The 13,812-nt window shown below is 39.8% G+C and overlaps 1 protein-coding gene across 1 annotated transcript in view; it reads right to left on the bottom strand.

Annotated features, from left to right (window-relative positions):
* The window catches only part of SCML2 (Scm polycomb group protein like 2), a 98,999-nt gene extending 85,423 nt beyond the window's left edge, over window positions 1–13,576 (bottom strand). Inside the window, exon 1 of the mRNA XM_044234652.1 lies at window positions 13,511–13,576. The gene's annotated coding sequence lies outside the window, so the exon portion shown is untranslated. The remainder of the gene's footprint in view (window positions 1–13,510) is intronic.
* Between the last annotated feature and the right edge of the window lie 236 nt (window positions 13,577–13,812).

Here is a 13,812-nt window from a genome sequence, read left to right as displayed (position 1 = left end):
GAGGTTAGTAGGGGGATGGGTGAAACAGGTGATGGGGATTAAGGAGTGCACTTGTCATGATGAGCACTGGGTGATGTATGGAACTGTTGAGTCACTCCAAAATATTTCTTTTCTTTTTTTTTTAATTTTATTTATTTATTTGACAGGCAGAGATCACAAGTAGGCAGAGAGGCAGGCAGAGAGAGAGAGGAGGAAGCAGACTCCCCACGGAGCAGAGAGCCCGATGCGGGGCTCGATCCCAGGACCCTGGGATCATGACCTGAGCTGAAGGCAGAGGTTTTAACCCACTGAGCCACCCAGGCGCCCCAAAATGTTTCTTTTCAAATATTCTGAAATTTATATATTTCCTTGATTCATTTTTCCTTCCCAACTCTCCCCAATATTTCTACTATCAAAGGTTTATATTTGGCAATGCAAATGTATATATTCTTTTTTCTTTTTCTTTTTAAGAAAGAGAAGGGTGCCTGTGTGGCTCAGTCAATTAAGTATCTGCCTCTGGCTCAGGTCATGATCCCAGAGTAAGCCCTGTGTGTATGTGTGTGTTGGGGGGGGGGTCCCCTGCTCAGCAGGGAGTCTGCTTCTCCTCTCCCTCTGCCCCTCTCCACTACCTGTGCTCTTTCTTTCTTTCTCTTTCTCTCTCTCTCTCTCTCTCTCTCTCCCGGGTTCTCAAATAAATAAAATCTTCAAAAGAAAAAAAAAAAGAGAGTGCACTGCGTGGGGCTGGAGGGGAACGCAGGGGGCAGTGGTAAGGGAGAAACAGAGGGAGAGGGAGAGAGAGAGAATCTTAAGCAGGCTCCACCCCCAGTGCAGATGCCCAATGCGGACTCAATCTGAGCACCCTCTGAAATCAAAGAGTAGGATGCTCAACTGACTGAGCTACCCAGGCACCACGCAAATGTGTAAATTCTCATTCAATCTAGGCACTAGATGTAAAATCAAATGAATGATTAACCTTCCTTCATTTTTAATTTTTTTTTTAATTATAAGATGGGGCACCTGGGTGGCACAGTCACTAAGCATCTGCCTTGAGCTCTGGTCATGATCCCAAGGTCCTGGTTTGGAGTCCTGCATTGGGCTCCCTGCTCAGCGGGAAGCCTGCTTCTCCCACTCCCCATGCTTGTGTTCCCTCTCTTCCTGTGTGTTTCTCTGTCAAATAAAATCTTTAAAAAATAATAATAAATAAAAATAAAATAAAATAAAATTGTAAGATAAGAAAAGGAGGGAAAAAAATCACCTATAACCTTATCATAAAACAGTAACTGCTGTTAACCATCTGGTGTATATCCCTTCAACTGTTAAAAATCACATATGTAAATCCATACATAATATACATTTGAACCACTTTTTTTAAAGATTTATTTATTTGTCAGAGAGAGAAAGAGAGAGAGCACACAAGCAGAGGGAAAAGCAGACAGAAGGAGAAGGCTCCCTGCAGAGCAAGGAGCCCAGTGTGGGACTGGATCCCAGAACCCTGGGATCATGACTTGAGCTGAAGGCCGATGCTTAACCAACTAAGCCACCCAGGCATCCCTGAACCGCTTTTAAATATATACTTTCCAGGGCGCCTGGGTGGCTCAGTGGGTTAAGCCGCTGCCTTCGGCTCAGGTCATGATCTCAGGGTCCTGGGATCGAGTCCCGCATCGGGCTCTCTGCTCTGCAGGGAGCCTGCTTCCTCCTCTCCCTCTCTCTGCCTGCCTCTCTGTCTGCTTGTGATCTCTGTCTGTCAAATAAATAAATAAAATCTTTAAATAAATAAATATATACTTTCCAAATTCCATATATCAATAATCTAATAAAATTCTGCCCATATTATAATTCATAAAGCCAATATTTTTAGAAAATAAAAACTGGACAATAATGCCTTTTAAAAGTCCATGCCTTGGGGTGCCTGGGGGGCTCAGTGAGTTAAGCATCTGCCTTTAGCTCAGGTCATGATCTCAGAGCCCTGGGATCAAGCCCTGCATCCGGCTCCCTGCTCAGCAGGGAGTCTGCTTCTCTCTCTCTCTCCACTCATGCTCTCTGTCTCTCTCAAATAAATAAAATCTTCAAAAAAAAAAAGTTCATGCCTTAAGGAAAAACTCCATTATTCTCAAGATTACACTCAAAACAGGAGAAAAATTAGTGCTTATTTTGTAATCTAAAAAGTGACAAACACTGGGGCACCTGGGTGGCTCAGTACATTAAGCGTCCAACTCTGAATTTCAGCTCAGGTCATGATCCCTGGGTCATGAGATTAAGTCCTGTAACAGGTTCTGCACTGGGAGTGGAGCCTGCCGAAGTTTCCCTCTCCTTCTCCCTCTGCCCTGCCCCTTAAAAAAAAAAAGTGATAAACACCAAGTTATATGGTGTTATATTTACTAGGGCATTGGGTTAATTTTTAAGTTTATGACATATTTATCATTTTTAATATTGTTTGATCACCAAAACCTTTCACCATTTCTATACAATTTTTATGTCCTATACCATGCTATTTTTTTTAAAGATCTTATTTATTTACTTGACAGAGAGAGAGAGAGCACAAGCAAGGGGAGCAGCAAGCAGAGGGAGAGGGAGAAGGAGGCTCCCTGTGGGGCTTGATCCCAGGACATGGGGATCAGGACCTGAGCCAAAGGCAGACGCTCAATGGAATGAGCCACCCAGGCATCCCTACACCATGCTATTTTTTAAAAAGGATTAGTGGTTCTAACATAATAACATACTTAGTGAAAGATGGGGTTTTTATTATTAAAAAGAGAAAATAGGGGCTCCTGGGTAGCTCAGTTGGTTAAGTGACCAACTCTTGATTTGGGCTCAGGTCATGATCTCAGGGTCATGAGATCCAGCCCTGTGTTGGGCTCTGTGCTGGGCATAGGGCCTGCTTGGGATTCTTACACTCTCTACAACTCCCCACCCCTTTAAAAAAAAAAAAAAAGATCAAATAAAAAGATACTAGTTGGAAGAAAATCAGTACTCAACCTGAATGGTTAATTTCTCTCTGGTCTATATAAGTTTTACTATAAGATAAAATTGCAAATTCAATGAGAAAGATAAACCTTTTCCTAGGATTGAGTACTAGAAGGAATATGTAGAGATCTTGATGTAAAGTTGATGTAAAGGAATGCTGGCTAATTTAATAGAAACTATTTTTGAGTGTAATTTAAGAAAACATGAAAGTTCTATTATCCCTCTTAAAATGCCCCAGCACTTCACTGTAATTCAACTATGTTTTTTGTCACAATACAAAGGTAGAGATTATAGATAGAAGCCAAAGGAATAGACTGGTCTACTGGTAAATACTGCTAGCATCAACTTAGAGTTGAATCCCCATTGCCACAAATAAAGACATGCCACGAAGCTAACAACATATCTATATGACTTACATACCAGATATGCAGATAGCACAGCTGCTGTCTTTCTGGAAAAAATTAAGAGACTAACATTCTTTTAGAAATACAAACGCTTCTCACAAAGTCATCGTCTGCACAGGAAACAACAGAAAAGCTTAATTTTGTTCTCAGTATACTTTGAACTGCTTCAGCACTTTTAAGAAAGACTCAAGACTCCCAAAGTAGTTCTCCATGTTATATGAAAGAGAAAATTTGGGCAAGAAAAAAAAATTAAAAGCTTTGTTTTGTTTTTGCCAGCATAAAGAGAAGTTGCTTCACTGAATGCATTTAAGAAGCAACTCCACTGTGTGAAAAAAAAATTTTTTTTAAATATAAATCAGCCAAAAGAAAAGTATTGGGTAAGCATTATTTTTTTTCAAAGATTTCATTTATTCATTCAGAGAGAGACCACAATCATGAGCCAGGGAAAGGGGCAGAGGGAGAAACAGACACCCTGCTGAGCAGGGAGCCACTGCAGGGCTCCAACCCAGGACCCTGGAATCATGCCCTGAGCAGAAGGCAGACGCTTAACTCACTGAGCCACCCAGGCGCCCCTGGTTAGCACTATTTTATAGTAAGTGTCTGACACTGACATCTCCTTTACCAACATACCACAGTTACACTAAATCTAGTTGCTGTATCTAAGCAAACTTTGAACAAGCATTGATATTCTGGGATCTTTTATAAAACCATTTGTTCTGAAGAATGTATCTTATAGAATTAAGACTGATAAGAGATCAACAAATGCTTTGAAAATTCCTGCATTGTCTTCGGCCAGCCATTTTCTCAGTACGATTAAACAATGAATAATAGTGGAATTAATTATTTATTTGTTTGTTTTTATTTTGACAGAGAGAAAGAGAGACAGCACACACAAGCAGGCAGGGCAGCAGGCAGAGGGAGAGTGAAAAACAGGTTCCCCACTGAGCCAGGAGCCCAACAAGGGGCTCCATCCCAGGACCCTGGGATCATGACCTGAGAAGGCAGACACAACCAAGTGAGCCACCCAGGCGCCCCAACAGTAGAATTATTAAATCTAAAATCCCCATTGATCTTATATGATTCTGGAGGAAGTTCTAGGTGGTTGTTTTTCTCTCTTCGAGAAAGAACTATTTAGCATATTTAGCAAGTTAATAGGTCTATAATTCTACCATTACAGAGCCTTTCCATTACTTGTTTGTTTCACATTGTTTTTCTTTTCTTTTTTTTTTTTGTTTCATTTTGAAGATAAGGTAATACACCTTGAGTCTCTAGTTAGAGACCACTATGTGAAGAGTCAATAAGGATAAATATTTTGACAGGGACAGGAACTTAACAAGTCTGACAAGGAAAAAATCTCCCAGGGCCCTTTTCAACTTTAAGCCATTGGTCAGATGTTATAAAATGGATGTAATTATATGGAATTTCAACCTGAGAAGGTATAAAAACAAACAAAATACAGTTGAAGAAGAAAGTTTGTTCCTGTACCAACAGCAAAATTTGCTGCATATTTCCCAGACAGAAGTCCCATAGGTGGGAATATATAATGTCCAAACTTAAGCATTTATTATTAGACTTGTTCACTGAACCTCCCATCTGGCAGATATTAAAATCTACATTTTCTGAAAGAGTAAATTTACCTTAAATTGAGACAACATCAAATTTTTATCAGTGTAAAAAAGATTGTCTACTTACTACATTATACATTTACCAGAATAACCGTCTCCTGATAACTAAGATTTTGGTAATAAATATAACAACACTCAAAATACAAAGATTTGCTAGGATACTTTACTTTTTGCAATCTGGCCACTACCCTCCTTCTTTTCCCACAACTGCTTTCCAAAACCCTATTTACCTCCCAGGCATCAGACCCCATTTCAGTGTTTCAGTCCTTATTCTCTTGACACTTCAAGAGCGACAGGTCAGCCCTCATTCCAGACACCTCTCATCTCTGAGCCCCAGGTTCTCTGGTTGTCCCACCTCTATTATCCCTCTGTGTCTACTTCCTCCTCCTGCCTTAGCCATTGATCTTCTCTAGTCAGTATCTTCTTTTAGATGCTAGTAATTTTAGAGTCTAGACTCTCATTCTATTCCATGGTGATGCACCATCCCTATGTGGATGACTCCTACATCAGCATCTCTTTTTTTTTTTTAATTCTCAAACATTTGATTTTATTATTACTTCTTTAAAGAAAGGCTCAGAAACAAATGTACATCAGCAACTCTAATCTCAAACTCTCTCCAAAATTTCTAGTCTAGCCAACTGAACATCAGTCTAAATGCCTCACAGCCACTTCAAACATTACATATTTAAGAAATCAAACTCTTTTGCCTTTCAAAATAAGTGACTCTTTCTCTGCTTCCTTTTTTAATAAGCATTACTAATACCCAATCCTTCTGAATTAGAAGTCATCTTTGATTTTCTTCTTCCTTTGTCCAGTATCTTGGCAATTACCAAGTTCTGCTGATCCTTAAAGATCAGAAAGCTGAAAGTGAAAGAAAAATGATTCAAACCTAATTCTGTTAAGACCCCCAAAAGACAGGGTTTCCATACACTGTCCATGCTTTGAAAGGGAGAAAAAAACATACCATGCACTTTGGATAGAATGGATCCATGAGGCACAAGAAAATAAAAATTATGGTCCCTAGGGTCTAATAATGGTAGTGATGAAAATGGTAAAAATAAATACTATGAGTTGGCACTTACTGAACTCTTGCTAAATGTCTGGTACCCTACTAGGGACTTTATATACATTTGTCTTATCTAAAGCCTGTAGGGTTGTTACTGTTATTAATGTCCACTTGAAAGTTAAGATTATCAAGGCTCAAAGATCTGCAAGATCACCCAGTTAGATTGGACATAAGTCCCTGAATACCTAACCATTTTTGCTAAAATTTCTTCTGTTGCATTTGTGTACATGCTTTATCTCCCCTGGTAGAAACAAGCTTTTAGGGGCAGTATTATGTCTGGTTCATCTTTGTATTCTCCATTGTCTATCTACAGTATCTTTCAAATGTAGGGCCCCCCCAAATATTTATTAAATAAGTAAATATAATCTGCTGTGCTACTGGCTACTTACACCTAAACCATACAGTCCCAGGACATTGTGGTTTTAAAAAAAAATTGCAGGGGGGTGGGACGGGGGCGGTGCCGGCTGTCGTTCTCTGTTGCTTCCTGCAGTGTTTAATCTACTATGGTCTAATTTACACAAGTCTAGGTCAACGGGCCAAGAAGAAAATTCTGTGAGATCTAAGATAGTCCCCTATTCCTCACATCACCTTCCCTCCCCACATCTGATAAACCTTTAATTTTTTACTCTGAATTTGATTTCTAGGATATTTGAGTTCTCAAAAAGTCAGTACTTAGTGTAAATTGGTCACTACTGTAAGTGGTTTTTTAGGGAGAAGAACAGCTAGGAATATATGCTATACCAGAATTCAGTTTATATGTTCCAATTACATTACAGTCAGAACTAAACTACATCGTTTAAACCAATATTCACACATACAAAAAGGAAAAGAGACTGTCCCTACACAAAAAATAACTTGGTTGCATAAATATTTCATTATATTCCCTTGAGTATATCAATAGTATAAGAAGTTTCAAGGCCAGGAAAGGGTCACAAATATGCTTGCTGGGTTTTTTTTAATATTTTATTTATTTATTTGACAGAGACACAGCAAAAGAGGGAACACAAGCAGGGGGAGTGGGAGAGGGAGAAGCAGGCTTCACGCTGAACAGGGAGCCTGATGTGGGGCTCGATCCCAGGACCTTGGGATCATGACCTGAACCAAAGGCAGACACTTAATGACTGAGCCACCCAGGTGCCCTCCCTTTTTTTTTTTTTAAAGATTTTATTTATTTATTTGACAGAGGCTTGCTGGTAGTTTTAAAGAAAATGTTGGAATAAGTGATAAAGTTACACACACATAACTCACCAGAAAATACTAATGAAATAGCATAAGTAGAACTTTTTTTTCTTTCTTAATCTATCTTGTTATAAAGACACTGTTTTCAAAATTGAATAACAAACAAAAGAGCTCTTTTTTGCTGCTCAGTCAATATATGAGAATGATAGGGAAGTCTGAGTTAACTGCATTAAGATAGCACCTTTAAGTTTTTCATTTTGACTTGAAAATAGTTTATTACTTTGGCTGCAAAAAGTACTTCACATTTCTACCTAAATGCAAAAACTCAGACTGATTAAAGTGAAATACATTAGAGTTGTATATTTTTCTTTTACAAAGAGCAGCTGGCTCTTTTATGTTTTTTTTTGTTTCTGGTAATAGTTATTATCCTAATAGAGGATAGGAAAAAAATTATACATCCATCATATAGCCATATATAACTTGTTGGAATTGGACATGATTCATTCCTTAAGGATTTCACAAACACCCACTCAATTCACTCAAGTAAATAATCAAATTTCCCATTCTCTGATATATCTATAAAAGTAATCAGGAAAAAAAACCTCTCAATTCTAATGGTGTAATTACCTTTAACAATAAAATTCCATCTCTGAATTGTGAATAACCAATATTAAGAATGAACATTTTTGGTAGTGAGGATTCATCAAATCTAGCCTCCTAGAGGAAATTAGGGTTTCTAGAGGAGCAATTTTAATTATGCTTTAGTAAAGTGCACCCCCAAAATTAGAAATTAATCTTTTTGTTACAAAGCAAACCCAAGAAAATAACTATTTTTAAGAATGTTTAATTTATCTCAAAAATTATAGCTTACAATTGAAATAATTACTTGCAATTTTAAAACAATTTATCTGAAAGTTATGCATTTACTTAAGTATGTTATGTCAGAAAACAGATAAATGAAAGACAAGTCAAGGGTTGCCCAAATCCCAGTTTATAGTTGTAAATTCCTAAGGTTTTAAAGCACAGCCACAGGCTAATGGGCCAAAGACCTGCTGCCCACCAACATGTGCAGAGGACTGAAGTTAATAGCAGGGCATGTCAATTTACTACAGGCAGCTCTCAGTGCGACACTTTGACAAAAGAACTGGGTCAGGTTACAGCCTGTTCCTATTATCACAGCAGTCTAGATTTATGGTTTCTAACACCAGCCCTACAAGAAATAATGGAAATGATGACAACAACAATCCCTGCTAGACAACAGACTACAGAAAAGCATGCAATAAACCACAGTCTGAAGTGACCAGAAAACTAAACATCCCTGACAATACTTAAAACGTGAGGCAGGTGTCAGTAAATTATTCATTTAAATATTTCTAGAACCCCTCAAAATCTCAACCTAAAAAAAATCTCAAAACAGATTCTAATCTAAAACAAAACAATATGTAAAGGTACTTACCAGTATCAAGTAGTGCATTTTAATACCTTTAATAACTACCAAAGATACTGTGTTTCATTTTAATAGATTTATGAAACTCTACCAAGTCAATAAAAAATAAAGATAATATTGATCATTATTTTTCAAATAACATTAAAGTATATTGAGAATTACTCCAAGTAATACTTTAAACCTTTCAGATGGAAGAAAAAAGACAACAGTTTCACAGCAAAAACCTCATGTTTACAACTGTACAGAGAAGCAAGATAACAGAAAAAACACATGATTCAATCACAGTCAACTTAAAACTAAAAATATAAACACAATCTTAAACTAGCTAAGAATGATGAAAGGTGAGAAAATTGACCAAATGATAAAGAAAATAAGAACTCTCACTACAAATAATGAATTTAAAAGACTACATCAAGGTTACAAGGTACATACCAAGCAAATGAAGCTCTTTATGACTAGAATTCTGCACCCTTTAATTCTTATGAGAAACGGAGGTTGAGAAAAATCAAATATGTATTCTGAAGACAAAAAACAAAGAGAGTCCCACCAACTTTTCCCTGAGAAAAGAAAGTATCCTAAAGGTATGCCCTAGAATTGCAATATATCCCTGTCCCTTCTGAAGTTTACAATGGCGCATTACCACAAAAGGTGGGCACTCTCTTTCCGCTCTTACAACAATTTGCTCCTATAAACTTAGGAAGGGGCAGAACCACAGCCATAAACACAGGTCACAAGTAGTAGGTAGTCAAATGTTATCTTCAAATGTTTCTCAGCTCTTTACTCATAATAAAAGCTTATTCTTTTTTTTTTTTTCTCCTTGGTTAAATAAGGACTTCACCCAGCTTAAGGAAATGAGTACAAAATTAAATTGAACAGCACCATCATATAAACTGCTTAAAGGATTCTCAAATCTGTCACTTCTCAGGCAACAAGATATCCCTCATTTTTTGTCAAAACCTTTCCACCACATGCCCAAAAAATGAAAGTAGGGGAAGGTTAAGGGATCTATGTCTAGTAGAAACCATTTAGCATAAAAATCACTTGTATTATTATTTCCAAGGTAGCCAAGGTTTACTTAAATCAGACAACATATAGACAAAATAAGCAAAAATGCCTTACTCACAAAAAATAAAGACTATATATATGCACATTGTAAATCTCAGATGGTTTTTAATATTTTTTCAAGTTATCTGGCTTTAAGAACCATCACTTCTGCTATCTTTTTAAAAATGAGATGTTATCACTGTAATAAAGGCATTTCTCTACTTAGAGTAACCAAAGCCCAAACAAGTTAAAGCCTTAGAACACTTACCACTAAATTATACCAACCCATTCTAATATAAGATAAACAGCAGTGGTTTCTTTCAACTATTTCCCAAAGAAAAAAGGATCACAAATATTAAAACCCTAAGCCAGGGAAGGGTGAACTTTTTCTTTTAAAATCATCAACATCAGCCATTTTCAAAATTTCCAGGAATTTGGTTCCTGAAATTAACTATCTATCCCTTCAAATCCTAAGATATTATGCAGTCATTTTCAGACTTAAAATTCTTAGGGGTACTTGATTGGCTCACTCCAAGCTACAAATGCCAGACCTATATTCACAACCACAGCCTCACAGCTCTAACACTGATGGCTGGCAGAGCTCACGTTGTTCTATCTTGTGTATCCTATAAACCAGGAATATGACTATGAGGAGACAAAGAAACTCCCAGAAAGGTGAACTAAAAGAGTAAAATGACCTCAGATTTCCATTCACAGCTGGAATCAGACTAGAGCTGGCATAAAGGGGAAAAGGGGAGCAGACAGGGTAACCTGGCAAAAAAAAAAAAAAAAAAAGACTAGAGACGACTAATAACTCAAATAGCAGAGGATCCCTTGCATCCTCCAGCGTTCCAGTTACTAAAGTTACACAAGCATTCCATTTAACCCAAAAGAGAAGGGCAATAAAATACTCAAGTGAAATGCCCCCACCAAGAGCTCAAACTAAAATTGGGATTTGGATTTTCCTTAAATGCAACAAGAGGCTACGTCATTTTCATTCAAAAGACTTGGTATTTACTCAGCCCTTTCAAGGCACTTTATTATCATCAATTATTTCTCAGGGAGGCAGCGCAGGATTACCCTGATCATTTCACTGATGCGGAAACAGACACCAACAGCAAAGGGAATGGGGGGGCAGGAAGAGGGGAGATAGGAAGCATCTGGGGGGAACAGTCAGGCAGCTAAAAAGGAACAAACCCAAAATAAAATGAAAGTCACATCTGGTTTATAGCTGGCCATCTTAACCCTTGTTACTTTTTAGCTCAGAGATTTTTGAAACATTGTGAAAAAAGAAAATGCTCTAAATTATGAGTCAGTTAATATTTAGTTATAAACTAAACAACTTACTTGGTCATAGAAGTGAAGTTGTTTAGCATTAAAAAAAAAAAAAACTCAATCCCCAGAGCACACAGATTTCAATTTATACCAATAATTCATTTTTCTTCCCAAGCCTAAACATTGTATTTATGTTTGACCTAGAAAATAATCTCACGAAAATATATAGCTTTATTTAATCATAAAGACACACAAAGTTAATATCAACCCAAGTAAGAAATAATTCACAGTTACACCCAGAATTTTATTTGGAGAATTATATCCAAAATACGGATTCCCTGAATTTGCCCTTGAAACAAAGTAACTACTTGTTTTACATTCATATTCATTTTCTTAGCTACAACTTTGAAATTTTCAGGAATAAACTGCTGATGGGTAGCCTTAAACACCCAGAAGCCAACATTCACAGCCTCTGAATAAACGCACCTTGAACTAAACTCCATACAGACAACACAGGCACTTCAAAAAGATGAATTGATTGAAACAAAAAGACTGACCCGTTGCCTCATGAGAAAAACTGATACCACCTCTTTAAGGCTGACTCCAATGATTTCTGTACATATTATGACATCATTAGCTTTAAAACAACCTCACATAATGTAGTTCAGTTACATTAATCTTTTTTTCCAATTTCAAAACAAATCAGGTTCTCTAAAGGAAACAGGTACACACCCTTAAGTTTATAAGGTTGTGTGATACATGTGATATTCATTTAAAAGTTTCAGAGCTGTTTTAAATGTGTTTACGTTTTTGAAAAGATCTTTCAGACTGTTTTGAAGACTGTGGATAAAACTATAGCCAAACAAATACAAAGCATCAGGTGAGTGCTCATAAAGTCACTCCTTTCTCAAAATCCCAACTGGACTTTTTTCCAAAAGCTTATTTTTGCATTCCTTCCATTAAATATACAAAACCAAAGACTGACCAAAAAAAATTTCATCCCTGGAAATACGTTATTTAATGAGAAATTTTAAAAAAGAATGGCAAGAAAGGCAAAATTGTGATTACTGAAGAACATCCCAAGCCCTGCTTTTGAAAAGAATTAGATGAATCTATGAACTATTGTTATAATACAACTGCTTGTCATAGAAAGTTTTATTCCATAAATGATATACATCATATAATACTGTTTCCCCAAAGCAGAAATATGAATAGCTCTGGGAGCATTAAAAATGCAGCAGCATGTGCAGTTGTTTTGGTAAAGGAAACTATCCCTGAAAATTTTGTAAATCATATGATCATAAGTATCCACTTTCCCTGCCTTACCTTCCCCCTACTCACAGATCCATTCACTTTCCAGAGATATCCTAAAGTCACCTTAACACATCATTCATAAAAGCTAATCTAATTCTTCAAGATAAAGGCTAAATTCAAATTATAATCATACCTTGTAAAGAATAACAAATGCTTTACAATCTTTAAAAACATCAATAGTCTTAAGTGGGGATGCGTAAATACCGGTGCTGGCCAAACATTGGGGCCCGGGGGAGGGGGCAAATTACAGACCTCAAAGCTCTGTATAACCTCAAGGCGTAAAATATATTAAATTCGCCTTCTCGCTCTTCCTCTAGCGATTTGGCGATTTACACCAGGATGCAGCACAACCACTAGTCAGGTGGAAAAAGCAAGAACACTGCGCCTTAAAAGCACCAATGGTCCCTAGACCAGGTCCTGCCGCGAGAGCACAGCGCTGCCCTGTAGCTCCTCCGAAGAGCTGGAGCCCCCCTTTCTGCCCCACCTCCCCCTCACACACACAAGCAAGGACGGCCGTCCCCTCCCGCCCCAATTCTCCCCCAGGGCGAGCCATAGGCGCCGCCACCCACCCCCCACCCAAGCCTCAGCCGCCCAGAGCCCCGGGGCGCGAGTTCGACGGGCACCTGGCACCGGGACCGAGCCCGCGTTCCGCCACAGGCGCATCCTTCCGGGCTAACGTTTCCCTCCCAAACTCCAAAAGTTATCTCACAACTCCTCAGAAGGCAATCGGCGGGCTTCAGCCCAGACCACGCAAAGTCATCGCTGCTCCTCAGCCCCACCGCCCACCCGCGCTGCCCCGGGGCCCCAGGTCGGCCCCCCAGCACAGCTTCTCCAACAGCAAGAGGATGCTCAGGAGCGTGCAGTCCGCGCTTCGGGGCAGGGGGCGGCTAGAGAGCAACACAGCAACCAAACGCGGCGCAAGGGATGGGCCCGTGACTGGCGACGGGCTGCGCAAAAGCAGCTGTGGGGCATCGTGGAGAGCGCTAGGTGGGGCAGGGGAGCCCTGGCCTCTGGGGTGAGGCTGCCAAAGGTGGGCAACTGGGGTGCGGGGCCGAGCTAAGGCCGGACCCCGCGGGGCGGTAAGGGGGCGTTACTCGCGCGGGACGCGCCGCGGAGGGCGCCCGGCCACCCGCCCGCCCTCGGACAACGACCAGAGACCGGATGCCACGGCTCCGCCTCTCTGCTCCTCACGGGGCCCGGAGTCGCCACGCACCTCGGGTCTCGCCAGCGAAAAGAGCCAAATTGTCACACTGGTCCCGCGAGCCGGTACCGGTCTTCACACCGCCGCCGCCATATTTGAGAAGCCGCGCGCGGAGCCGCGCATGCCCCGCAACCGCCACCACCGCCCCGCCCCCGCCCCGGCTGGCCCGCGTGCCCTGCGGTTGCCGCAAACACGCCCTATGACCGCTGCCGCGTGCGGGGCCCGAGCTGGGGGCTCAGCCGGAAGGCAGCGTGAGCGGCGGCAGGCGACGGGGACGCTGCAAACCCAGGAAAGCCCTGGGTAGTTTTCCTCTA

The sequence above is a fragment of the Neovison vison genome, chromosome X (genome assembly GCF_020171115.1).
Source record: "Neovison vison isolate M4711 chromosome X, ASM_NN_V1, whole genome shotgun sequence".
Lineage (NCBI taxonomy): Eukaryota > Metazoa > Chordata > Mammalia > Carnivora > Mustelidae > Neogale > Neogale vison.
This window is presented reverse-complemented; position numbering and strand designations above follow the sequence as displayed.